At 44.4% G+C, this 27,382-nt stretch overlaps 1 protein-coding gene across 1 annotated transcript in view; it reads left to right on the top strand.

The window, feature by feature from the left end:
* DCC (DCC netrin 1 receptor) overlaps positions 1-27,382 on the top strand; it is a 1,677,934-nt gene that overhangs the window by 286,002 nt on the left and 1,364,550 nt on the right. The window lies entirely within an intron of this gene.

Raw genomic sequence — 27,382 nt, 5'->3', positions numbered from 1 at the left:
TTTGATTGGCTTTCCAGCACATTATTAATGTTGAAATAAATGAATGCATTTAATTATATTAGGATACTGTTACTTCTCATTCTATATCATCATTGATACTGCATCTATTTTATTAGTATGCATATATGTATAAACAGCACCATGGTGTGTTGGAAGATGAGAGCTGGTGCTGGAAGCTGCTGGAAGTAATTGCACTAGATGATTGCCTGTGGAGTGGGGCACACAGGTCTTATAAATCTTCTGTTGCAAGCAAAAAGGGAGAGGATTGCTTAAACTGGGACAAAAGGACTCCAGTTTTAGAACTGCAGGTTAGACAGTGGAGACTAAAGAAGACACAGAGTATTCCTGTAAACTGTACTTGTATACGTTGTACTGGTCCTAAATGCCTGACAATGCCTAACAAAGATCTGCACATTTTTCAGAGAGCAGCAGTAAATGCTGGTCATAGTAAAGATAGACTCCAGGAGGAGCTATGTATTTATTTATGTGTTTATTATCTGTTAAAAAATTCAGAACAGTAAATGTAAATCACAACAAGGCTGTGCATCAAAGTGAAGTGTGCATGTCCATCACTTTTTATGGGCCATGAAAGAAGCAAGAAGGATTTATGGAGGTCAGGAGGGGAGCCATTCTATATATATGTGTCTGTACACTATAGGGAGCTGGAGAAGTTAACCTTCCATGGAGATAGAGAATGCTGGGGAGGAAACTCCATAGTGAAGAATGAAAGATAAAACAGCAAGTGTGTCCACTATAGGGACAATCATGCTGGGAGTTGTAGTCTGCAAAGTCTGTGTTAGCAAGTTTGTCAGGAAATGGCAAATGGCTGGCAGTAGAGTAGAATACTGATTGCTGGGACGAGGCAAGCCTTAGCTAAAGAGCATGGAGGCATTCCCATGGAAGCCGAAGCCTCTGAATCTGCTAGAAAGTCAGACACTCTGGAGCTGCCCAGAGGGAAGGGACATTGTACCCCTTCCCTCTGGGCACGCAGAGCAGATTCTCGTAACCCCGAGAATCCGCTCCTGCGTGCACCGAGCGAAGGCCCTCAGAAAGTAGCCCTAGGAGTTTCCAGAAAGGCAGAGGCCTTAGAAACTGCCAGACAAGGAAAGGAGAAGAGACCATTACAAAAATGAAGACCTCAGAAACCTCTAGGGGAGTAGTGACCTGACTGAAGGGGACCAGGAACCCAAGAGATGATTCACTGATAAAAGTCATTCTGGGGCTTTGAGGGTCAGCAGAGAGTAATTGAATCTTATGAGACTGGAAAAGTAGGCATCTAAATGGAAGATAACATTTAATCTGAACAACTTCAAAGTGGTGCATACAGGGAAACATAATTCAAAATATATACACATAGGGGCGGATTTTCAAAGGGTTACGCGCGTAACCCCGAGAATCCGCTCCTGCGTGCACCGAGCCCTTTTTGCATAGGCCCAGTGACACGCTCAAGCTCCGGGACGCACGTATGTCCTGGGCTTGAAAAAGGGGGCAGTGAGTGGGCAGGGCGGGGTGGTCCAGGGGCAGGGGCGGGGCCAGAGCCTCCAAGCACAGCCTCCATTTGCCGCTGTGCTCAGGATCGCGGGCCGGCCATTGGCCGGCGGGCGTAACCTATGCCTAGATAAAGGGCCAGATTTAAAGATTTACGAGCAGGTGTAGATTTGTACGCGCAACCCAGCGCGCACAAATCTACACTCGATTTTATAACATGCGCACGCAGCCACGCACATGTTATAAAATCCGGGGTCAGCGCGTGCAAGGGGGTGCACACTTGTGCACGCCGAGCCGCGCAGCCTTCCTCGGAGGGAACTTTCCTTCCACCCCCCCTCCCCACCTTCCCCTACCTAACCTGCCCCCCAGCCCTACCTAACCCCCCCCCCCTCACCTTTATCTGATAAGTTGCGGCTGCCTCTGGGCAGGCGTAGGTTACGCATGCCGGCCGACGGCTGGCCCGCGATCCTGGGCACAGCGGAAAATGGCCTCCAAACGCAATGTCTCTCATCCCAATGTCTCTCGCCCGCAATGGGCCTCAGGCAGTCTGCATCCTTGTAAGCAGCTCTCTTATAATCATTTATTGTCTCTTGCTGTAACAACTTCGTTTCAAAATTTTTTTTAATTACTAAAATGGTGTTTGAGTATTAGTAATTAAAAATTTTTTTTGAAACCAAGTTGTTACAGCAAGAGACAATAAATGATTATAAGAGAGCTGCTTACAAGGCTGAAGACTGCCTGAGGCCCATTGCGGGCGAGCGACAGTAGATTACAATCTTTGAGCACATGCCTATGATATTGTCTCTTGGCTTTAATATACTGTGGTAATAGGATTTAATTCTATTCCCTCTCATCTGGAGGTTTGGTAGTTGAGTCAACAATGTTCTACATGTCTTATGTCCCACATCGTTACCGCACAAATGAATCAGCAAGATGTCCGGAATGCCCCATATTTCAATCCTTTCATCCAGAAATGGCAGCAGCTCGTCCTACTGCATGCCTCATCGGCTGAACCAGGCTAACTTCCACCCCAAACGCTCCATTTACAAATCTTCCCCCTACGGCCGTTTCAAGGCTCTTCTTTGGGCTCTATTAATATACGAATAAGCCATGATCCAGGCACATCCATTCCCAAGCTTCCTCCACTTATATTCTGCAAACAAAACACAAGCATTAGTAACACGGTCGCGCTTATTCCCCCAGCCCCGCCCTCCCTCCTACTCCCACCTTTGCCTACCCCACCCTACTTCAGTCCCAGTTTCCCTTCCGAATGTACCCCTTAAAAGCTCCAGATTTCCACCTTCCAATGCTCTGTATTATTTCATCTGGCAACCCCCGCCTCGGCCACAGATGTTGCCGCTCCGATCCTAAAGGAATGTGAACTATAGCTCTGCTCGTCCCTTCCATCGCAACTGGCAACCCTCCTTAATACCTGTACAAACTGGAACCTGGTCAGCGGAGAACCATCCTCATGTACTAAGAAAGAACCAAATACCACCGGCCTGATTCTGAACCGGACAGGCTGTTGCGGTTGCAGCGGGCAACAGAGTAATAAACATCCCTTTCCCCATTTGTTCCATTTTGGATTTTGGGAGGAACAGCGTTACTACCTGCTCAGTAATCTGAACGCAATTCCACAGCAGTCCTCTGTGTCGGGTACTCCTCTTGGACTGATCTATAAGTTCGCTAACCCTCATAGCACCGAAAAATGCCCATGAAAAAGCCAATCGAAATAGCGCAACTTCAAACCCTGACCAGCATACTTGGGTTAACCGTACTGAAAAGCATATCAGATCCCGATATCTGATAGGTAATCTTCGATCCCTTCTTTTGCCAGCTCTTTTTTGCCAGCCCCTCAAAACCTTATATAACCGGAAGCTGTTCATGGGGTTACCCCTTCCTTTCAGTTTTTGAAAGAATGAAAAACCCGCCAACTGCGCTCTCACTGGGGCCACCGAATAACCACTTTGTTTTGCCCACAACACAAACCCCACCAGTGCTCCGACACCGCCCCCCCCCTTGCCACCCCTACTGCTGTAAATAAGTGACAAAAGCTGCATTTCCTTTTAAGTACGTATCCCAAGTACTAGGGGCTATTGAATCCTGAATTAACTCCCATTCCTCTTCATAATGAATATCCAGAAACTGATCGCCTTCACTCCTTCGCCAAGAAACCCTGCAAGCTTTCATAAAAGAAATCATCAACAGTTCACTTGAACCTATAGCCCTCTAACCTCCTGTGCCTTCCTCCCTAAGAATAGTTTTGTTTTTGATTTTTTTATATCCGTGTCCTTTTCAGTGCACTGGACAGGCCAGAATGGTGCACCCCCCCTTGCATATTGCCTCAGACCCTTTCCCTTGCCCCCCTCTTTACTCGATAACCTCTACGATTTTGGTCCTCTCGCAATACCTTTGCCCTGGGACTGGGAGCACTTACATAGAAACATAGAAACATAGAAATGACGGCAGAAGAAGACCAAATGGCCCATCCAGTCTGCCCAGCAAGCTTCACACATTTTTTCTCTCATACTTATCTGTTTCTCTTAGCTCTTGGTTCTATTTCCCTTCCACCCCCAGTTTTAATGTAGAGAGCAGTGATGGAGCTGCATCCAAGTGAAATATCTAGCTTGATTAGTTCGGGGTAGTAGCCGCCGCAATAAGCAAGCTACACTCATGCTTATTTGTTTTACCCAGCCTATGTTATACAGCCCTTATTGGTTGTTTTTCTTCTCCCCTGCCGTTGAAGCAGGGAGCTATGCTGGATACACGTGAAGTATCAGTCTTCTCCCATGCTGTTGAAGCAGAGAGCCATGCTGGATGTGCATCAAAAGAAGTATCAGGCACATTTGGTTTGGGGTAGTAACCGCCGTAACAAGCCAGCTACTCCCCGTTTTGTGAGTGTGAACCCTCATTTTCTCCCCTGCCGTTGAAGCAGAGAGATCTGCTGGATTTGTGAAGTATCGGTTTTTCTTCTCCCCTGCCGTTGAATCAGAGAACTATGCTGTATATGCATTGAAAGTGAAGTATCAGACTTATTTGATTTGGGGTAATAACCGCCGTAACAAGCCAGCTACTCCCCTCTTTGTGAGTGTGAATCCTTTTTTCCACATTTCCTCTTGCTGTTGAAGCTTAGAGCCATGTTGGAGTCACAGTAAGCATGTGTATGTTTATTTAATAAGGGTATTGACTCCAGGCAGTAGCCCTCATTCTGGCGAGTCACCCACTCTTCATTGGCGGCCTCTTGACTTTATGGATCCACAGTGTTTATCCCACGCCCCTTTGAAGTCCTTCACAGTTCTGGTCTTCACCACATCCTCAGGAAGGGCATTCCAGGCATCCACCACCCTCTCCGTGAAGAAATACTTCCTGACATTGGTTCTGAATCTTCCTCCCTGGAGCTTCAAATCGTGACCCCTGGTTCTGGTGATTTTTTTCCTACGGAAAAGGTTTGTCGTTGTCTTTTGATCATTAACACCTTTCAAGTATCTGAAAGTCTGTATCATGTCACCTCTGCTCCTCCTTTCCTCCAGGGTGTACATATTTAGATTCTTCAATCTCTCCTCGTACGTCATCCGATGAAGATCCTCCACCTTCCTGGTCGCCCTTCTCTGTACCGCCTCCATCTTGTCTTTGTCTTTTTGAAGATACGGTCTCCAGAACTGAACACAGTACTCCAGGTGAGGTCTCACCAAGGACCTGTACAAGGGAATAATCACTTCCCTTTTCTTACTCGATATTCCTCTCTCTATGCAGCCCAGCATTCTTCTGGCTTTAGCTATCGCCTTGTCGCATTGTTTTGCCGATTTCAGATCATTAGACACCATCACCCCAAGGTCCCTCTCCTGCTCCGTGCACATCAGCCTTTCCCCGCCCATCGAATACAGTTCATTCGGATTTCCACTCCCCATATGCATGACTTTGCACTTCTTGGCATTGAATCTCAGCTGCCATATCTTCGACCAATCTTCCAGTTTCCTTAGATCTCGTCTCATTCTCTCCACTCCTTCCGGCGTGTCCACTCTGTTGCAGATCTTTGTGTCATCCGCAAAAAGACAAACCTTACCTTCTATCCCGTCCGCAATGTCGCTCACAAAGATATTGAACAGGACCGGTCCCAACACCGATCCTTGCGGTACACCACTTAAAACCGCTCTCTCTTCAGAGAAGGTTCCATTTACCATCACACATTGTCTTCTGTCCGTCAACCAATTTGCAATCCAGGTCACCACCTCGGCACTCACTCCCAAGCTTCTCGTTTTATTCACCAGTCTCCTGTGCGGAACCGTATCAAAAGCTTTGCTGAAATCCAAGTATATGATATCGAGCGCTCTTCCTCAATCCAATTCCTTGGTTACCCAGTCAAAAAAGTCAATCAGGTTTGTCTGACAGGATCTTCCTCTGGTGAATCCATGCTGCCTCTGGTTCATCAATTCTCCCGACTGTAGATAGTTCACTATTCTCTCTTTCAACAGTGACTCCATTACTTTTCCCACCACCGAAGTGAGGCTAACCGGTCTGTAGTTACCAGCCTCCTCTCTGTTCCCACTCTTGTGAAGCGGGACCACCACCGCTCTTCTCCAATCACTCGGCACCACTCCCGTTTCTAGGGATCTATTGAACAGGTCGCACAGCGGTCCCGCCAGCACATCTCTGAGCTCCCTCAGTATCCTTGGATGAATCCCATCAGGCCCCATGGCTTTGTCCACTTTCAGATTCTTTAGCTCTTCCCATACATTATCTACTGTAAATTGATTTTCCTCTGTTCCGCTTCCCTCCAGTTTCTTGTTGTGTAGAGATGGTCCTTCTCCAGGGTCTTCTTTAGTGAACACAGAGCTGAAGTATTTGTTTAATATTTCTGCCATTTCTTCGTCTCTCTCCACACATTGATCATTTCCACCTTTCAATTTCACTATACCACTTTGGACTTTTCTCTTTTCGCTGATGTATCTGAAAAATGTTTTGTCACCATATTTTATCTCCTTGGCAATCCTCTCTTCCGCTTGACTTTTTGCCAACTTGATTAATTTCTTAGTCTCCCTCAGTTGAATCAGATATTCTTCTTTGTGCTCCTCCCTTTGGGATCTTTTGTATTTCTTGTATGCAGTTCTTTTAGCTTTAATTTTGTCAGCCACCTCCTTTGAGAACCAGATAGGTTTCATTTTTCTTTTGCTTTTCTTTACATTTCTAACATATAGAGCAGTTGCCTTGGCGATTGCTCCTTTTAGATTGGTCCACTGCTGATCCACATCTCTCTCGTTTTCCCATCCATTTAGTTCTTCCTCTAGGTACTTCCCCATTTCCTCAAAGTCTGTGTTTTTGAACTGTAAAACTCTGGTCTTTGTGCTTCTTTTCCATATTCTTTTAGTGATATTAAACCATACCGTTTGATGATCACTGGTGCTGAGGTGGGCGCCCACCTGGACATCAGAGACATTATCTCCATTAGTGAGCACTAAGTCGAGAATAGTTCCTTCTCTCGTGGGTTCCAATACCATTTGTTTGAACAAAGATACTTGCATGGCATCCACTATTGCTCTACTGTTTTTAGATTCTGCAGATGGGATTTTCCAGTCTACATCTGGCATATTAAAGTCACCAACGATCATCACTTCCCCTTTCTTACCTATCTTATGGATGTCTTCAACCAGATCTCTGTCCAGCTCTTCCTTTTGGTTTGGAGGCCTGTAAACCACTCCAATATAAATGGATGCTCCATCATCTGTTTTTAGGTTGACCCATAGTGCTTCTTCCTTGCCCCAACTTCCTTGCAGCTCAGATGCTTGGATATTATTTCTGACATAAAGAGCCACACCTCCCCCTTTTCTATCCACTCTGTCCTTCCTTAACAAGTTATAGCCTGGTATTGCTGTATCCCAATCATGAGATTCTGTGAACCATGTCTCTGTGATAGCAACGATGTCCAGTTCTGCCTCTGTCATTAGGGCCTGCAGATCTGGGATTTTATTTCCCAAACTATGAGCATTTGTAGTCATAGCTTTCCAGGTACTCTCTTTACGGTTATTGCTTTTCCTGTACTCCTTTTGAGACTTTAGTTGAGATTTGTTATTCACTTTACTCTTTCCTTTTGCAGTTGTACCATTGATGACAGAGTTATCCATCTCAATTAGCTTTTTCTTTTGGTTATGGATCTTGAAATTCTGCATGCATTGTTTTTTTCTCTTTTCTGGTAACACGTCAATGTTTTTCTCTAGAATTTCTTCAGTTAATATAGGGCGGGCTTTATGTTCTTGTTGCATTTGATACTGTGTGTGTCTCCTTGTTACAGGTCTAATTCTACCAGAGCCCACTGTGATCCTGTTTTTTAATGATTTACTTGATGAACTAATTGAGTGGGGGAGTATACTTGTTGGCTTCTCATCTGTCAAGAATGGGTGACTGTGGGACACATGTGTTATCCTACCTGAGTCTACTGTATTTCTTTTTCTTGACTCCTGGTTATTCTTTGGTGTTGGGGAATTATTTTCTGAGTAATGCAATGTGGGTGTAATTCTTTTAATTGAAGCTAATTGAGCTTTAACCTCAGTCAGCTCCATTTTCAAAGAAGAGAGCTGTGCACAGATCGGGCAAGCTCCAAGTCTCCAGATGCTTTCCCTCAGAATAAAGGCTCTACAACAGTTGCATTGGATAGTTCTCATATTGGTTAAGTTTTGGATTGGTATGTCCTTTGCTGTTAATGTACTAATTGATCTTGTTGCTAATGCTAATTTAGTCAGTCTATATTAGTAATCTAATCCCAGGGGTGGGTGGGTAGACGGGTAGGGTGGGAGGGAAACAAACAGTTGAACCTGGGACAAGCTGGGTAGAGTAGGACACTTTCTGGAACTTTGTTAGTCCTTTAGCTATTAAATGATCCCATAGCACTTCTGTGCCAATATTAACCAGATTATTAAAGAACAGCTATACAATAATAGAAATGCAGGTATACTGGATCTTAAAATAACAGTTTGCAAGCAACAATTACAATTAATGTATAATAACAGACCTAGAGAAAGGTATAAAAACACAGCAGTTCTACTGCTCAGAGAGCAGATATTAGTGGAGCACAAAGCAATTAATTAGAAGAATAGTGAAAGAAAACTAGCAGGGTTTTTTTTTTTTTGTTTTTTTCTTTTTTCCCTCAGAAGAGTACCACAGAAGATTAAGAGTCTTTTTAACCCCAGAAGAGCACCACAGAAAATTAAGAGTCTTTTTAACCCCAGAAGAGCACCACAGAAAATTAAGAGTCTTTTTAACCCCAGAAGAGCACCACAGAAAAATTAAGAGTCTTAGCTGCCCAGGAACAGAAGGAGAAATCTCTCTGGGGCTGCCTCAAGAAGTCTGCAATGCCCAGCTAGTTCTGGGGCTGCCTCAAGAAGTCTGCAATGCCCAGCTAGTTCACTATTTACCTTCTCTGCCACACCCAAACTGGCCTTAACTGGACACCTTAGGAACCTTCTAGTTCTTACCTATTAAAGGACCCCCTCAGCACTTCTGTGCCAATATTAACCAGATTATTAAAGAACAGCTATACAATAATAGAAATGCAGGTATACTGGATCTTAAAATAACAGTTTGCAAGCAACAATTACAATTAATGTATAATAACAGACCTAGAGAAAGGTATAAAAACACAGCAGTTCTACTGCTCAGAGAGCAGATATTAGTGGAGCAGATATTAGTGGAGCACAAAGCAATTAATTAGAAGAATAGTGAAAGAAAACTAGCAGGGTTTTTTTTTTTTGTTTTTTTCTTTTTTCCCTCAGAAGAGTACCACAGAAGATTAAGAGTCTTTTTAACCCCAGAAGAGCACCACAGAAAATTAAGAGTCTTTTTAACCCCAGAAGAGCACCACAGAAAAATTAAGAGTCTTATCTGCCCAGGAACAGAAGGAGAAATCTCTCTGGGGCTGCCTCAAGAAGTCTGCAATGCCCAGCTAGTTCTGGGGCTGGGATGGGCGCCGTTGCATACTGCGCAAGCATGCCTGAACTTGCACTCTCGAAACAAGCAAGTAGCTCTGTTGAATCTCCAGCAAACATCGCCGGTGGCAGTACTTACCTTCGGATCTCTAACGGACAAGCTTCCACTCCCTGAGCCTTTGTCACCCACTGCGTTGCCCATACCCCCATTCGTGGATCCCCCTAGGCCTCCCGATGCCCCCGCCCCAAGCTTTCCTTGTTTGGCACTCTTGTTCATCATCTGGGTAAGCCACAGATTAATATCCTGCGTGCCCCAGGACATAAATCTATTCCCTGCCATCTTTTCCCTGAATCGCTCATCGTAATTCAGCCATGCCCAACTCTCATATTCATTAAACGCTCCCAGGATGCTATCACAATAAGCTAGTAGCACTCTGTGTTGTCGAAGCTGGTAATGCCCCACTACACTCGCTAAATGAAGGAAGCCCCTCATCCAATTTATGATGTTCTTCGGCACCTTATGCCCCGACGCCCTCTCACCCTTTCGTTTACTGCCTTTCCTGCTTCTCCTCTTACTGCCCCTCTTGCCATCCAAAAACTGGAATATGTTGACATACTTACGTTGCTTGATTCTGCTACATAGTTTCCCTGGCACCCCTTCCCACAATTCTGTTAGGGATGCTAGGGCTAGGTGACCCATGTCCTGCTCTGGACCCAAACCACTCACCCTTTCCCATTTAGCAAGCATGCTTGAGTCTATAGAGGACTCTGATGCAGAACTCTACTCGTATCGCTTGATGAGGTATCTCTCTTACACTTGACCTTACTGCTATTTCTTGTCCTCTTTTCCCCTATCCTCTCTTTACCTTCTTCCAGTCCAAGGATCTGGCTCCTGGCTGCTTCTTCTCCCACTCTGCTTTGACATCCTGGAGCTGGTCGTGTGATTTGAAGATAACCTGTTTGAGTCCCCCTCCATTCTTCACTTCTGGACGTTCCAGGATGCTCCTCTTCCAAGTACCCTGCAACAACAAATGGACTGGCCGCAGTATCCACCCACGAAACATGTGATTGCCCAGGACCTCGGGTACCCATACTATGCCTCCTTTCACCTTCAGGAATATCATAGAATTCCTTGCCTGCCCAGTTGACAGTATTCTCCCGCTCCTTCCCCACTACCCTTTGGGCCTCTCGCTTATCCCTATGCCCAGTAGCCAGCCCCCGAAACCCGCATCCTCCATGCTGGGTCTAAAGATTGTACCCTGCAAACCCGTCTGCAACCACCTGGACGCCCTAGCCACCTCCCTTTCCTTTTGCATCCAGCCACACTCACCACATATGTGCTCTGCCTCGGTCCTCCGCCCAGCATCTCCGCTGCTGTATGACTTCTCCTCTCCTGTTTGCTTCCTGCTCCAGCCTCTCCCTTCCACCTGGATCCCCGCAAGGGCCGCACCTCCTCTCTGCCGCTCCATTCTGCCTCCACTGACACTGGCTATTCTCCTGGCAATGGCTCCCGGTCCTCGCTGCGCTGCTCTCTTCTGCACCGTTCCCTCTCTCATCACCTTCCGCTGCTCAGTGTCCTGCTTGGCTCCCTCAGTGAAGTCTTCGCTCGACGCAGTTCCACATTCACCCTGCACCCCACCGTGCCCTGCCGTGCTGGCCATAAGTGGCTCTGGCCCACTCCCTGATGGCAATGCACTGCCTGACCCGGAAGCATGCTGCGACAAATCCAAGGGGAGGACTTCGCTGTCGTCCGGTGCCAGACCAGGCGTAGGGGCTAGCGTAGAACTCACCTCTGGGCCGCTCTCTCCATAGCTTGCCTCATATCTGTGCTCCCTTGCCATACCCAGGACGGGGGTAGGCAGGCCTTCTACATCTCCTTCGTCCTGGACAAATCTTGCCGCTACTGCGCCCTGGCTTCCTTTTTTCCTGACAACCCATCCCGCAGTGCCTACCCTGCTTCCTCTTTCACCTCTCCCCTTCATATCTGCTGCCTCAATACTACTATAACTTCCTTTTTTTCCCTGCCTACTAGGCACAAAATTCTGGCATTCTTTCCTTGGTCTCTCTCTCGGCAAGCTGCTGCTTGCCTACCCTGACATCATCTCCCCTCAACCAATCTGTGTCTCCTATTTGAATTTCTCCAAACTGTTTCCCCTCCTCCCCCTCCTTCTCTTCTCTTCCTCTCGATCTTCCCGCCTTACTTTCCTTGAGCTGCCCCTCCCCCCAAATCTCAGGTCAGTGCCTCCTGCACGTGCTCTTCCCATGTTATAACCGCAATGCTATAATCCAGCATGACTTGCTTTTACTAGCTTGTTTTCAATACTTTCCTTTTTATATCAAATTCCTATTAAAATCTTTTGTTAGAGCCTACATTTTACAATATATTAATTATAGGATTTTAAGGGATTGATTACTCATTATTAACAAAATGTCTTCCATTAGATGCAACAATTTTGGTGCTTATGTTCCCATACCTATCATTTGGAGAATCAAATATTGACCATTTTGCCTTCAGCTGTCTGCAATGAAAAAGGAGCTGACTCATTTGAGAGAGAACATAAGAACCTAAGATTTCATTTTCCCGTGGTTCGGACCGATTTTTTTTGCCGCACCAAAATAAATTTTCACGAAATTTCGGGAAAATCCACTTCACACATCCCTATAAGCCCCCTACCCTCCCGACCCCCCAAGACTTAAAGTCCCTGGTGGTCCAGCAGGGGTCCAAGGAGCAGTTGAGCAGGATGGAGTTGGAGATTGAGAAGAAGATGATCCTAATTCATCATCATCATCCTTAAAACTGACCCTCTATAACAATATATTTTCGACCATTGCATTCAACTTTTTTTCCAGTGTGTAAGAGTATTGCACTTGACAGCAAAATTGCCTTTCACATGTGGGTCACACATAAGAACATAAGAAAATGCCATACTGGGTCAGACCAAGGGTCCATCAAGCCCAGCATCCTGTTTCCAACAGTGGCCAATCCAGGCCATAAGAACCTAGCAAGTACCCAAAAACTAAGTCTATTCCATGTTACCATTACTAATGGCAGTGGCTATTCTCTAAGGGGTAGATTTTATAAATTTGTGCGATCGTGTACTTTTGTTCGCGCACCAGGCGGATTTTATAAGATACGCGCGTAGCCGCGCGTATCTTATAAAATCCGGGGTCAGCGCATGCAAGGGGGTACAAGGGGGTGCCCTGCGCGCGTAAATCCGGCCGTATTTAAGCGCAGGCCTTTTAAAATCCGGCCCTAAGTGAACTTAATAGCAGGTAATGGACTTCTCCTCCAAGAACTTATCCAATCCTTTTTTAAACACAGCTATACTAACTGCACTAACAACATCCTCTGGCAACAAATTCCAGAGTTTAATTGTGCATTGAGTAAAAAAGTACTTTCTCTGATTAGTTTTAAATGTGCCCATGCTAACTTCATGGAGTGCCCCCTAGTCTTTCTATAATCCGAAAGAGTAAATATCCAATTCACATCTACTCGTTCTAGACGTCTCATGATTTTAAACATCTATATCATATCCCCCCTCAGCTGTCTCTTCTCCAAGCTGAAAAGTCCTAACCTCTTTAGTCCTTCCTCATAGGGGAGCTGTTTCATTCCCCTTATCATTTTGGTAGCCCTTCTTTGTACTTTCTCCATCGCAATTATATCTTTTTTGAGATGCGGCGACCAGAATTGTACACAGAATTCAAGGTGCGGTCTCACCATGGAGCGAATCAGAGGCATTATGACATTTTCCGTTTTATTCACCATTCCCTTTCTAATAATTCCCAACATTCTGTTTGCTTTTTTGACTGCCGCAGCACACTGAACCGACAATTTTAATGTGTTATCCACTATGACACCTAGATCTCTTTCTTGGGTTGTAGTACCTAATATGGAACCCAACATTGTGTAATTATAGCATGGGTTATTTTTTTCTATATGCATCACCTTACACTTATCCACATTAAATTTCATCTGTCATTTGGATGCCCAATTTTCCAGTCTCACAAGGTCTTCCTGCAATTTATCACAATCTGCTTGTGATTTAACTACTCTGAACAATTTTGTGTAATCTGCAAATTTGATTATCTCACTCGTCATATTTCTTTCCAGATCATTTATAAATATATTGAAAAGTAAGGGTCCCAATACAGATCCCTGAGGCACTCCACTGCCCAATCCCTTCCACTGAGAAAATTGTCCATTTAATCCTACTCTGTTTCCTGTCTTTTAGCCAGTTTGCAATCCACAAAAGGACATCACCACCTATCCCATGACTTTTTACTTTTCCTAGAAGCCTCTCATGAAGAACTTTGTCAAACGCCTTCTGAAAATCCAAGTACACTACATCTACCGGTTCACCTTTAGCCACATGTTTATTAACTCCTTCAAAAAGGTGAAGCAGATTTGTGAGACAAGACTTGCCTTGGGTAAAGCCATGCTGACTTTGTTCAATTAAACCATGGCTTTCTATATGTTCTGTGATTTTGATGTTTAGAACACTTTCCACTATTGTTCCTGGCACTGAAGTCAGGTTAACCGGTCTGTAGTTTCCTGGATTGCCCTTTTTAAATACTGGGGTTACATTTGCTATCCTCCAGTCTTCAGGTACAATGGATGATTTTAATGATAGGTTACAAATTTCTACTAATAGGTCTGAAATTTCATTTTTTAGTTCCTTCAGAACTCTGGGTGTATACCATCCGGTCCAGGTGATTTACTACTCTTCAGTTTGTCAATCAGGCCTACCACATCTTCTAGGTTCACTGTGATTTGACTCAGTCCATCTAAATCATTACCCATGAAAACCTTCTCCATTATGGGTATCTCCCCAACATCCTCTTCAGTAAACACCGAAGCAAAGAAATAATTTAATCTTTCCGCGATGGCCTTATCTTCTCTAAGTGCCCCTTTAACCCCTCGATCATCTAACGGTCCGACTCCCTCACAGGCTTTCTTCTTCGGATATATTTAAAAGTTTTTACTGTAAGTTTTTGCTTCTACAGCCAACTTATTTTCAAATTCTCTCTTAGCCTGTCTTATCAATGTCTTATATTAACTTGCCAACGTTTATGCTTTATCGTATTTTTTTCTGTTGGATCCTTCTTCCAATTTTTGAATGAAGATCTTTTGGCTAAAATAGCTTCTTTCACCTCCCCTTTTAACCATGCCGGTAATCGTTTTGCCTTCTTTCCACTTTTCTTAATGTGTGGAATACATCTGGACTGAGCTTCTAGAATGGTATTTTTTAACAATGATCATGCCTCTTGGACATAGTGGCTAACATATAGCAATCCCTTTGCATGACAGGTTTCAACCTTTTCTTTACTTGCTCTTTTAAGGATTTCACAAGCAGTAACACTTTTTTCGAAAACTCTGGCTGATGCATACATTTCTCTAATACCTGCTCCAGATAGTAATTGCAGGGATGACATCACCTAACGTGGCTGTAGCTGAACTCATTGCATCGGTATATTCTTTAAAAGGCTTGAGGACATGCACCATCTGTGCAATATTTGTCCAGTCCTAACATCCAAGAGGACTTTCCAATCCAATTTCAGATGCCATTGCCAAATCATGAAGAGGTGTCTGCTGTTCACACAACCTCTCCAGCATAAGATAAGTAGAATTCCATCTGGTAGGCACATAATGAACAAGGTTGTGCAAAGGTGCCCCAACTGCTATTTGCCTCTCTCTGAGTTGCTTCCCCACTTTTCACACTGTGGTTGAAATGTCCAGCTATTTTGGAGCTGCTGGTGCTACTGCTGCCACTGCTTACAAGTATTAATGCCTTATCCAGCTGCCACCAATGTGCTGTTAGAGACAAAAATGCATGCATTGCATTCATACTAGTCCAAATATCAGTGGTGAGATGGATGCTCCTTCCCTTTGCCATTGCCATCACAATCTGCATTTCAGCACGACATTTTGTGTATAGGGAAGGAAGCACCTGATGGATAAATGTAGTTTGTGAAGGAAGTTTGCAGTAAGGGGCAAAATAATGGAGCATCCACTTAAATCCCTCATTTTCTACAATCTGCAGTGGCTGATCATCCACAGCAATATGTCGTGTACCCACTTTGGATATTGCCTGCTTCCTAGATCCTACTCTGTGAAATTGCAGAAGGACACCACCCCATCTGCTCAATGGTAGCTTGCCGCTGCTGCCGGGAAAGAGGAGGAGGAGACTGCTGCTGCTGCAGATGCACACAATCTGTATCTTCTTTAGTACTACTACTTTCCTTCTTTGGCTGCTTCCCTGTTACTTTACTTGAAGTCTGGGCAAGCACAACAGTGGGACCAGCTTCTTCTGCAAGTAACAGTGCTCTATGTTCTTTTTCATGTGATATTTCATGTTGCTGTTAGTAAGATGTCTAATAATTCTTCCACGGCTCACCATCTTTTTACAATGGATGCATTGTCCAAATCTCTGATCAGCCACAACATGATAATGAGTCCAAATCTTAGATGTCCTTGTACTGTTCCTTACTCTAGACTGGATACTTGTTGTCACTTTCATACTAGTAGTACTAGAAATAGTAGTAATAGTAGTAGTTATAGTCACTTACTGATGTTCAAATGTATAGGGGACAGGGTATCACTACTGGCACTGGCAGTGGTTGTTTTTTGCAATCTGACTAGTCATTATCATTGGTTTTGCAATCTGACTGACATTGTCATTGGTGGTGTTCTCCTCCTCTTCCTCCTCGGAATTTTTACTAGTCAAGAATTCCTGATCATCAACATCATCTTCCTCCTCATCTCATTCATCATGCAAGATTTTCTCTAGCACTGTTCTTTCATCTAAGAATTTGAACTTTTCCTCACATTGTTCTGATTTAGCTCCTTCCTTCCCCTGCAAGTAACCTTGCGCTTCTACATCCTCATTCTCTTTCTTCTCAAAAAAATCACAGTTTTTTTTTCTAGGGACTGGCAGACTGCTCCTTCTGGTAGCACTAGTACTAGTGCCAGTGCTCTTGTCAAAGACCACAGGATCATCATGCCACTCCCCTCTGGAAGGACGTATTGTGCCTCGTTCTCAATACGTCCAAGACCGAACTGCTAGTCATCTCCCCCAATGAAAATAACCCGCTGCCATCAATACTAACACACCATTAGTAAATCAAGTGAGAGACCTTGGGGCCTTCCTAGACTCCAGAATGAACTTTAAAAAATTCATCAGCAACACCACCAAAGAATGTTTTTACAAACTACAGATACTAAAACAGTTAAGACCTCTCCTACACTTCCACGACTACCGTTCAGTCCTTCAAGCCATACTATTCTCAAAGATTGATTATTGTAATGTGCTGTTGCTTGGTCTCCCGGCCTCTTCTACCAAACCTCTTCAAATGCTGCAAAACGCTGCAGCCAGGATCCTCACAAACTCTCGCCGCATGGACAACATCACCCCGATTCTAAAAATACTTCACTGGCTACCCATCCAATACAGAATTCTCTTCAAGACACTTACTATTATCCACAAAACCTTATTTCAAGAATCCTCGCTCCAACTCACCATACCCCTTAAACCACACTCCTCTGCAAGACCCACCAGATCTGCATACAGAGATTCCCTCCAGGTTCCCCCCAAAAAATCAGTTCTTCACAATGCCATTGAAAAACGAGCACTATCAATTGCTGGTCCGCATCACTGGAACTCTCTCCCGCCAGATCTCCGCCAGGAACATTGCCATATTACTTTCAGAAAAAAATTAAAAACTTGGCTGTTCGCCCAAGCATACCCTTGAAGAAGCTTCAGGGTCACCCACACAGTCACATACCACACAGTTGCGTCCTCTTTCCGCAACTCAAAGGAACTGTTTTTTTCAGCCAACTGCACTTTTATATAACTTGCCTTATCGTATACACTATGTAAATTTGTAAATCTGTATATAACTCTTACCATGTAAGCACCTACTGTAAGCACCTACTTTCTGCTTATATGCTCTGCTCTCCAGTTAGAAATTAACTATCCTTTTTTTCTAACAGTCTAGTTCCACATTCCCTGTTATAATGTAACTTTTGCTTTCATTGTTAACTGGTTCACCCCCTAGTTTATTGTAAACCGGTACGATAGACCTGGTCTTGAGCGTCGGTATATTAAAAGAATTTAAATAAATAAATAAATAAATAAAGAAGGATATACTGAGTGAGTGACACTGATGGTTGATAATTTGATATACTATGGTATTGCGTGATCTTATTGATGAATGACTGCCAGCCAGGCACAGTCAAAGCTGCAAATGCAAGTCCAGCACCAACAAATAAGCTGGCAGGCACAGTAGTAAGTCACTAGTTTGGTATTTTTAAAACTTTAATTGATATACTAGTGGCTCACTGGCTAGTATAGCTAGCTAAGTATTACATCTTGTAGATTGGTATAATAAATCTACTATACTACGGCTGCATGTTTGATATGTTTAGATATATAGCCCCAGACCACACGACAGATATATAGGATATACTGGATATGGATATAGGATATAGTGACACTAGTAATCTGATTGATGATATACTAGTAGTGGCTCACTGGCTAATAGCCACTAGCCAGTGACACTAGGCTAATAGCCTAGCTAGATATAATACATCTAGTAGATTGATATATAATAAGTTATTAAATTAGTTTGGTATTTTTAAAACTTTACTGAGCTAATAGCTGTAATAGGCTAGCCCCAGACCACAGGACAAAGAAGGATATAGTGTGAGTGAGTGACACTGATGATTGATAATTTGATATAGTATATATGTATTATGGTATTGTGTGATCTGATTGATGAATGACTGTCATCCAGGCACAGTCAAAGCTGCAAATGCAAGTCCAGCACCAACAACTAAACTGGCAGGCACAGCAGTGAGACACTAGTTTGGTACTTTTAAAACTTTAATTGATATACTAGTGGCTCACTGGCTAGTATAGCCAGCTAAGCTATAAATCTAGTAATAAATCTACTACACTACTGCTGCACTGTTTGGTATTTTTATATATATATAGCCCCAGACCACAGGAAAGATATAGGATATAGAATATAGTGACACTAGTAATCTGATTGATATACTAGTAGTGGCTCACTGGTTAGTAGCCACTAGCCAGTGACACTAGGCTAGTAGCCTAGCTAGCTATAATAAAACTAGTAGATTGATATAATAAATTAACAAATCTACTAAAACACTACTGCTGTTCTGCACAGAATGCACCTACCTTACAAACACTGCTGCTGGTGCCTAGGCTAGGATAATGCTGCTAACTGCTAAATGCTAAGGGGCAGATTTTAAGAGCCCTGCTCGCGTAAATCCGCCCGGATTTATGCGAGCAGTGCCCTGCGTGCCGGTGCGCCTATATTCAATAGGCCTATCAGGGCACGCAGAGCCCCGGGACTCGCGTAAGTTCCGGGGTTTTCCGAGGGGGGCATGTCGGGGACGTGTCGGGGGCGAGGCCGAGCGGTGTGCCGTTTTCGGGGTGGGACATGGCTTCGGGGGTGGGCCTGGGGGGCGTGGTTTCGGCCCAGGGCGGTCCGGTGGCATGGCCGCGCCCTCCGAACCGCCCCCAGGTCGCGTCCCGGCGCGCTAGCGGCCCGCTGGCGCGCGGGGATTTACTTCTCCCTCTGGGAGGCGTAAATCCCCCAACAAAGGTAGGGGGGGGGGGTTTAGACAGGGCCGGGGGGGTGGGTTAGGTAGAGGAAGGGAGGGGAAGGTGAGGGGAGGGCGTTAGCGAATTCCCTCTGAGGCCGCTCCGATTTCGGAGCGGCCTTGGAGGGAATGGCAGCAGGCTGCGCGGCTCGGCGCACGCTGGCTACACGGAATAGGCAGCCTTGCGTGCGCCGATCCAGGATTTTAGCGGATACGCGCGGCTACGCGCGTATCTACTAAAATCCCGCGTACTTTTGTTTGCGCCTCATGCGCCTACAAAAGTATGCGAGGGCGCCCTTTTTGTAAATCTACCCCTAAGTAAGTTGCAGTAGCTCACTGGCTACTAACCACTAGGCTAGTAGTAGCAGCTAGCTAAGCAAGCTAAACCAGCTACCAATGAGCTACCCCTTAACAAAAAAGACTGCAGCTAATGATTGATTGATATAATCAATAATAAATCTAGTATATTGATAGAATAAATCAAGTAGAACTCCAGTAAATGGATTGAATAAAGAGCTGATGTTTTCTCCTCAAACCCCACAAAACAAAGCAAAAGCAACATACAAGCAGAGAATCCCTTATTATATAGCTAGTGAGTAAAATTAGGAAGGAAAATAAACCTATTTGGCCAATTCAAAAAAACACAACCAATTATCATGTATCGCTCATAAAAATTGAAACAGGATTGGAAAATTAGAAGTGTGTGCATAATGCATATATAATGCCAAGACCCCCTTTCTAAAATGTACAGGGATTGGCAAATTCAAAACATGCACTAGCTTTTCATCTGACAATGCCTGGTAACATAAGAATAAACACAGATTTACAGTAGGACTAGAACTTTTTGTCAAGCTATCCCCCATTCCCATTCCCCATTCCCCCTATATAAAACATACTCTATAAAAAAAAACACCACCTCAGCGGGAAGCTTGGTAACATGAATAAATAACAGGAAGACAACCAATAGGAATACATATTCATTCCTAAATTGACTGAAAAGTGTCAATTTAGTATGATTTTATCTTACTGCACACTAACAGATATTAGTGTGCACTGACATATAAGTAGTGCGCACTATCACAGAGTTAGTGCGCAGTAGTTTCCTAGACATACTGTGCATTAAATCCCATTAGTGCGCCATAATGGCTGAAGCAGCACTCACTAAAGGACAATACTGCGCATAATGCACTTATGAAATAATGCGCACTAATTGGTTTTACGGATCACTAAAAGATATACAGTGTGTAGTAACTCCGTTAGTGTGCACTACTACGAAATATGAAGTTTGCACATCCCTAGTTATTTCCCTTATAATCAGGTCAATACAGTAAAGTGCAGTCGCGGTTACCCTTCTCCTAACCCGCTTTCTACCCACTTTTCGGCCGTGTTAGTCCAACCCGCGATACACTATCCCCTTTAACCTACTCTTACTGCGTCCTTACATCACTGGGTAAACCCTTCCGCCCGTGGCATATATATTACATGTAAACAATCAAATTAGCTATTCCCTCTCATACAGTAACGCGCGCCCCGACAATCGCTTTTTTACCCTGCCGTTTTGCCATGCGTTTAACCTGCTAACTTACCGCCTACCCTTACCCCTGCGCTAGAGGCAGGGGTAAGGGTAGGCGGTAAACTTTCCCCCAGCCCCCGCTCACCTGCCCTGGCCATGTCCATGGGTGCTGGTCTCCGGGGCAGCCCCAGTCCTCTCCCCTCCTCCCAAAGCAACGAAAGCAGAAAAAATCGAAAAAGCAAAAAAAAAAAAAGTTGCAAGAGAGAGAGGGGAGAGAGGACGGGCAATCCTATGCTCGGGATTGCCAGTCCTCTCTCCTCTCCTCCCGAAGCAAGGCACAAAAAGCAGCCTTGCTCCGGGAGGAGGGGAGAGAGGACTGGCAATGTAAAGCAACGAAGCAACTTACTTTTTTTGCAGCCCCCCTCCGGAGACGGACATCGGCAAAGACGACCACGGCTCCCCTGCCTCCAGCTGCCCGCGAAGATGGATGCATCGCACGGGTGAAAGCGGCCCCTGTGCGTGCAATTGGGCCGCTCAAGATGTGACATCACATGCCGTGACTCCAAACGTCGTGACATCACGCCTTGAGCAGCCCAATTGCACGCACAGGGGCCGCTTTCACCCGTGCGATGCGTCCATCTTCGTGGGCAGCTGGAGGCAGGGGAGCCGCAGTCGTCTTTGCCGATGTTCGTCTCCGGAGGGGGGGCTGCAAAAAAAGTAAGTCGCTTCGTTGCTTTACACTGCCAGTCCTCTCTCCCCTCCTCCCGAAGCAAGGCTGCTTTTCGTGCCTTGCTTCGGGAATAGGGGAGAGAGGACTGGCAATCCCGAGCATAGGATTGCCCGTCCTCTCTCCCCTCTCTCTCTTGCTACTTTTTTTTTTCGCTTTTTTCCGCTTTCGTTGCTTGCTTCGGGAGGAGGGGATAGAGGACTGGCAATCCCGAGCGTCGGAGAACCGTCCACTTCCTGGTACCTGTCATTTCAAATGTCATTTGAAATGACATTTGAAATGACAGATATCAGCGTGTCCGTGAAGCATTAGGCCAGCGCACCCAGGATACTGTATAGCGCTCTATACAGTAAAATGGGTTGCACGGGCCTAACGCTTCACAGACTCTTCTTAGACGCAGCTTGCATTTGCAAGCTATTTACATACAATATCGAGCTGTAGGTGATCTGGACTGTACGTGCGGCAACCACGGGTGCGCCTGGCACTAACGCAGTTCTTCCTACTGCTCCTTACTGTATCGGCCTGAATGCTGGCTATCCCCCTGTACCCGCTATTTAAAGTAGTAACTAGCACTTCATGTAGGTTACCCCATGCAGAAATGCTACATCGAAAGTTAACAAAGGTTACCCTTTTCCTTCATTTTTATCCTCTAGTCATTAGGGATCCTTTGAGTTTATCCCATACCCTTTTGAATTCTATTGCTGTTCTTGTTTTCACTACATCTTCTGGGAGGGCATTCCAGGCATTCACCACTCTTTCCATGGTGAATTATTTTCTGACACTATTCCAGAGTCTACCCACTTGGATTTTCTTATCATGATCAGTCAGGAAATATTTCTTCATGGAAAGGTTGGTGGTTACATGGAATGCCCTCATGGAAGAGGTGGTGATGACATTAACAGTTATGGAATTGTTCTGATTATATATTTGCATTTCTAGAACTTTACAAATAATTCTTAATTAAAAAGGTTGTCATTTGTACTTGTTCTTTTATTAAATAGGTTGCATAATATATATTTTTGATGTCACAGTAGAAATGCTATTATGTTTACTTGCTGACTTCCAAGAATTATTTTTTTCAGGCGAGTACCCATGCACTGAAAAAGGGTTCTGTTTAGAGGGCTCAAAGCAAGTGTTTTTTTTAATTCATGCAAGCTCTGTAAAGAGTTTTGTTAGGAGCACAGAGACTTAAATCTTTTAAAAAGCAGACCCTTTATGATTGGTGAAATCAGCATTTGCTTACAATAAGTTTACTTTTTAGAAAAATTACTGGTATGAGCACAGTTGACCTATATCATTGGTAAGCATCTATAAAGGTTTACAGACTATAGTTTTCTCAGATCCCACCTGTTTCCCCTCAGTAATGATATTATCCAGAATGTGGTACCCTCACTATACAATAGAACCAATAGCATTTCTGTTACATTAAGTTATACTCTTTATATGCAGTCCTGCAGTGGTATAGCTACTAGTCATAAAAGACAACCTACAATATTTGCAAATAATATGATCTGCTAATATAGCTTTACACACTCCATCTTCCCTTGTAAGCCCGTAGGGTGCTATATTCCTGATTTACAATGCACTGTATTAAAATGCTTATTGAAAATCATTGTAGCACAATGAATAAACACATTTTTTTCTCAGCTTTGCTCTTGTAAACCTACATATGACAGGTTGTTAGATTTCTATTGAGGAGGACACTGAATGTAGTTGATTAAATTGAAAAATATGATATTTAAAGCCATTTAACATATATAGTATAATGTCAAACAAGGACTATATGCTTCATCTAGTTTTCTCAGTTTTCTTCTTGTTGTACTATCATAACTCCCACTTTATGGTAACTCTCTTAAAAGATCCTCTGAATTTATCCAAATGCTCAAACACAGATTGTGAGATATGAACATTTTGGGGCAGAAGCATTATTTATATATGTAAAATGAAGTCTATGCCTCTATTTATATAGGTACAGTTATAACTTGAGAATTTCCACAAATGTATCAAATGCCATCTGAAGAAAACTATATGGATCATATTTTACTTGACCCTTTAACTAACAATGATTTGCTTTTCAATTAAGAGAATGTTATTTTGAAAATAAACAATATTTTTAACCTAAACATTTTGTACTAAGTTCTTTGAAAATAAACACTACAATTACAAAATATTCAACCTGGGAGAGGAAAATGGTTTTCTGTAAATCCATGGCTGGCTGATATCCTGTATCAAGAGATGAAATAGATGGTAGAGAGGCAGGTCTTCTCAAAGATCCTTGGAACTGGGTGGGCAGGAAGAATCACTGACCTTCCTTCAGTTCCATGGGGCCAGGCGGGACTTCCATGGCTACTCTGCACTGGATAGTGAGAGAAGCAGGTTTTCCATTGACTCTCCTTGAAGCCAGGCAGGGAGATAGACAGGATTCTATGGTTTCTTGGTATTAAGTGAGGAGGGAGGCGGGCCTTCTCGTGACTCCATAGAGTTAAGCAGGGTAGGTGGCAGGCCATCTATGGCTCCTTGGGGCTGGACAAAGAAAGAGGGAACCCTCCTTTTTTGTACTGTCACTGCATCGACTGGATCGGACCACTCAAATATTGGGCACTTAGATAAGTTTAAGCACATTTTTCATGATTTGGTTCCCTCTGAAGAATGCTGGTGTTGGGGATTCTCATTGAGAAATCAATGGCTATATGTGGCACGTGAAGGGTTTGTCGTTTGTCCTTTTTATCCATTCGGGAATAAGTGACTGCACAGTATATAAATAAAAAATTTCTGTGATAATGTATGGAAGGCGTACTGGCAATGGAGACATACCCGTGTGCTGCTCCTTTTTGCTTAAACATCTTTATAGCTTGTCTTTTATACTATTTTTGTTACATTGTTCATGATATGGTATCTTAGTTTTACCTTTATATCATTGTGTGTAATGATATAGTTGCATCCCTAAATTGATATTAAAAAAATAAATAAATAAAAAATTTGCCTAAGTGGTAAATGATTAATTAAAATGGGCATCAGAGGCAGCAATCTCCCTAAGCTTTGTGATTCTGATAGCCCTTTAATATATTATTTTAACATTAATTTATAATTACTTGGACAGTATCACTTTGAATTTTGTTTCTACAAGGCTTTTTACCCTCCTCTGGTCTATGGTGCTTGTTTACTGCAAGATTTTAGGTTGCCTTTTTTTGTTTTTTAATAATTAAATACACATACATAATATTGTTAAACATGAATCCAGTGGGACCACTGGTGGCTAGAAAGAATCAGTAAGTATTGCTTGGAGAAATTTTTAAAACTTTAAAGTAAACTATTAGGGTACATTATTTAGTGTGTTTATGTGTTTTGTTTCAAATAGGTAGTCAGAAAGGCAGGCAACAAACAGAAGTTTGTGTGTTTGTATTTAAAAATGTTGCGTGTCCCGCCTGCGGCAGGCCCTTGGCCAGACCCACTTACCTCTGGCACCTGGCTCATCCTCGCTAGCAGCAGTAGGCAGCTGCCTGCGCTCCTGAACTCCCGTTGCCTCCTCAGCCATTCCTGGCTCCTCTGTGGACCTCCCTGGCTCCCGGAGGGTCTTCCCACATGTGCCACAGGGAGCCGCCGCTGTCTAGTGTTCTTCCTCTCCTAGGCGCATGCGTGCCTTGCTGGCATTTAAAGAGGCCACGGCGAGAAACTAACCTGTGGCCCCAGATGATAACATCATCGGCACTCATTCCTTGCCTTGGCAGCAGGTCTCCATGCTTGTCGGGTGCTCATTGCTCGTTCCTGTTCCTGACTTTGTTCCTGGTCCTTGTTCCTGATTCCATTCCTGGTTCCAACCTAGCCTTGCTTGGACTGACTTCTGGCTTTGATCCCTGTTACATTTGGACCACGCTCAGTACTGACTTCTGGCTTTGTCTCCTGTTACGTTTGAATCACACACAGGACTGACTTCTGGCTTTGACCTTTGCTTCGTTGCAACTAGGCTCAGGACTGACTTCTGGCTTTGACCTTTGCTTCATTGGGACTATGCTCAGGACTGACTACAGACTTTGACCCTTGCTTTGTTGGAAATCTGCACCTTGACTAGCTCTGCCATCTGCCCCGAATCCAGTCTGTTCTTGACTATGCCTTCGCTATCTCCCTGGACTTGGCCCTCTCAGTCTCCGGCCTTCTACTACCCGGGCATCACTTGTTCTTGTTCCTGGCCCATGCTTGGCGCCTGGGTCTCTGGATCCCTGCCTCATCCGGACCTGCTTCGGTCCCTCTGATACCTCTGTTGGTCCCTGGCTACCTGCTACAACATCCACTGGGAGTTGTCTAACAGAGACCTGCCAAAGACTAGCCAGCCCCGGCACCCAAGGACTCAACCTGCAGGGAATGTGGGCTGGTATTGGCAAAGCTCCAGTTGGCCTCCATCTCCTAGACTACTCCACCTCCCAATGGTGGGGACCCATGGGGCTTGCCCTAAGGGTAGCGTCGACCCCACCTCAGGCCAAGGGTCCACCTCCAGTGCAACAAAAAAGGTAGCCAGAAGATAGAAATAAGCTAAGAGCAGTGTAAACCTAAGTAAAAAGATTGAAAAAGTTCAGTTACTTACCTTGGAAAGGTGTTAAGGTAGTGTGATTGTTTTGATTAAGTACCAACATTTGTTAATCAGGACAGCAGTGAGTCACTCAGGCTGACTAACTGAAGTGTTAAGGTTGTGTGATTGCTTTGATTAGGTGCCCACAATGGTCAAGTACACATATACACATAAGGGTCAACCACAGGTATTATAATCCACAAATAACATATACCTGTATATATATTATTCAAAATGTATTAAGTCAAACATTTTTTAAAACCTATCAACATACATATATCCCAAATATATATATCACAATACATATATCACATTACATATTTCTCAAATATCACTCATACCCCATACTCCTACAAAATGATACAATACATAACAATGTTCATATTTTACCTATTTCACAAAAAAAATGTGCAAAAAGTATTTATTTATTAATATTCTAGTAAAATCTCCCTATAATGTCATCAATTTTTTCACCAATTTCTCACAAAGAAGATAATGCAACCCTTATTGTTACGATTGCCGCCCATGGGTTGGCCCTCTCACCTTCCCAGATGGACATCAGCACTCAGTTGTCCATCGTTGGCGGCAGTCGGCAGTCGGCCGTCATCTCCGACCTTGGGCTCCTGCCGGTGACCCTGGTCCTGCCATGCTGCCCGGAACCTCCAGCCAGGATTCATCCTCTAAGCAGGCCTCTCCTCTTGCTCCGCGGAGAGATGCTGCTGACAGTGCTGTGCCCCTCCTGGTGCACGCGCGAGCAAATCTAATGCTTTTAAAGGGCCCGCAGTGGGAACCTGGCCGCAGGCCCGGACGCTGACGTCATCACCCTCAGCATACTTAAGTGCAGTTAGTGCTCCTAAGCGTTACCTTTGCAACAGGTCTCCTTGGTTCCCTGTTGATGGAGTGCTCGTTGCTTTGAGAGATTCATCTCTGCCTTGTGTTCCTGATTCCTCGTTGTTCCTGGTTCCTGTCTCATCATTCCTACCTTGTTACTTGCTTTGGATTAACTTCACGAACTTTAACCCTGCTTTGCCTAACTCTGCTTTGTGACTATCTCCAAGCCTGACCTCTGCTACGTCTGACCTCGCCTGCCTTCTCCAAGCCCGACCTCTACTACGTCCAACCTCGCCTGCCTTCTCCAAGCCCGACCACTGCTACGTCTGACCACGCTTGCCTTCTCCATGCCTTGACCATTGCTACATCTCACTATGCCTGCCTTCTCTATGCCTTGACCATTGCTACGTCTGACCAAGCCTGCCTTCTTCATGCCCTGACCATTTGCTAAGGATAACTTTGCTATAGACTCTTTCTTGTCCAGAGTTCTACGTTGCTCGCCACAGCTTCCATTGGCCACCAGCCTCCATTTGAGTTTAACAGCGATGCCTCTATCCTCTGGATGTGGACTTTCAGGGCTTCGGCCTTTCTTTGCTCAAGCACCCTGAGTTGCTCCTTGTTCCCTGGTGCTTGGGTTCAGTTCCGTAACCCGTCTTGGATAGACTTAGTGTAAACCCCGCCCCCTGGGAAACAACTCACACCCAAAGTCCCCGCT

The sequence above is a fragment of the Rhinatrema bivittatum genome, chromosome 1, assembly GCF_901001135.1.
Source record: "Rhinatrema bivittatum chromosome 1, aRhiBiv1.1, whole genome shotgun sequence".
NCBI classification, from domain to species: domain Eukaryota; kingdom Metazoa; phylum Chordata; class Amphibia; order Gymnophiona; family Rhinatrematidae; genus Rhinatrema; species Rhinatrema bivittatum.
The sequence above is the reverse complement of the archived record's forward strand: the minus strand, read 5'-3'. Positions and strand labels throughout refer to the sequence as shown.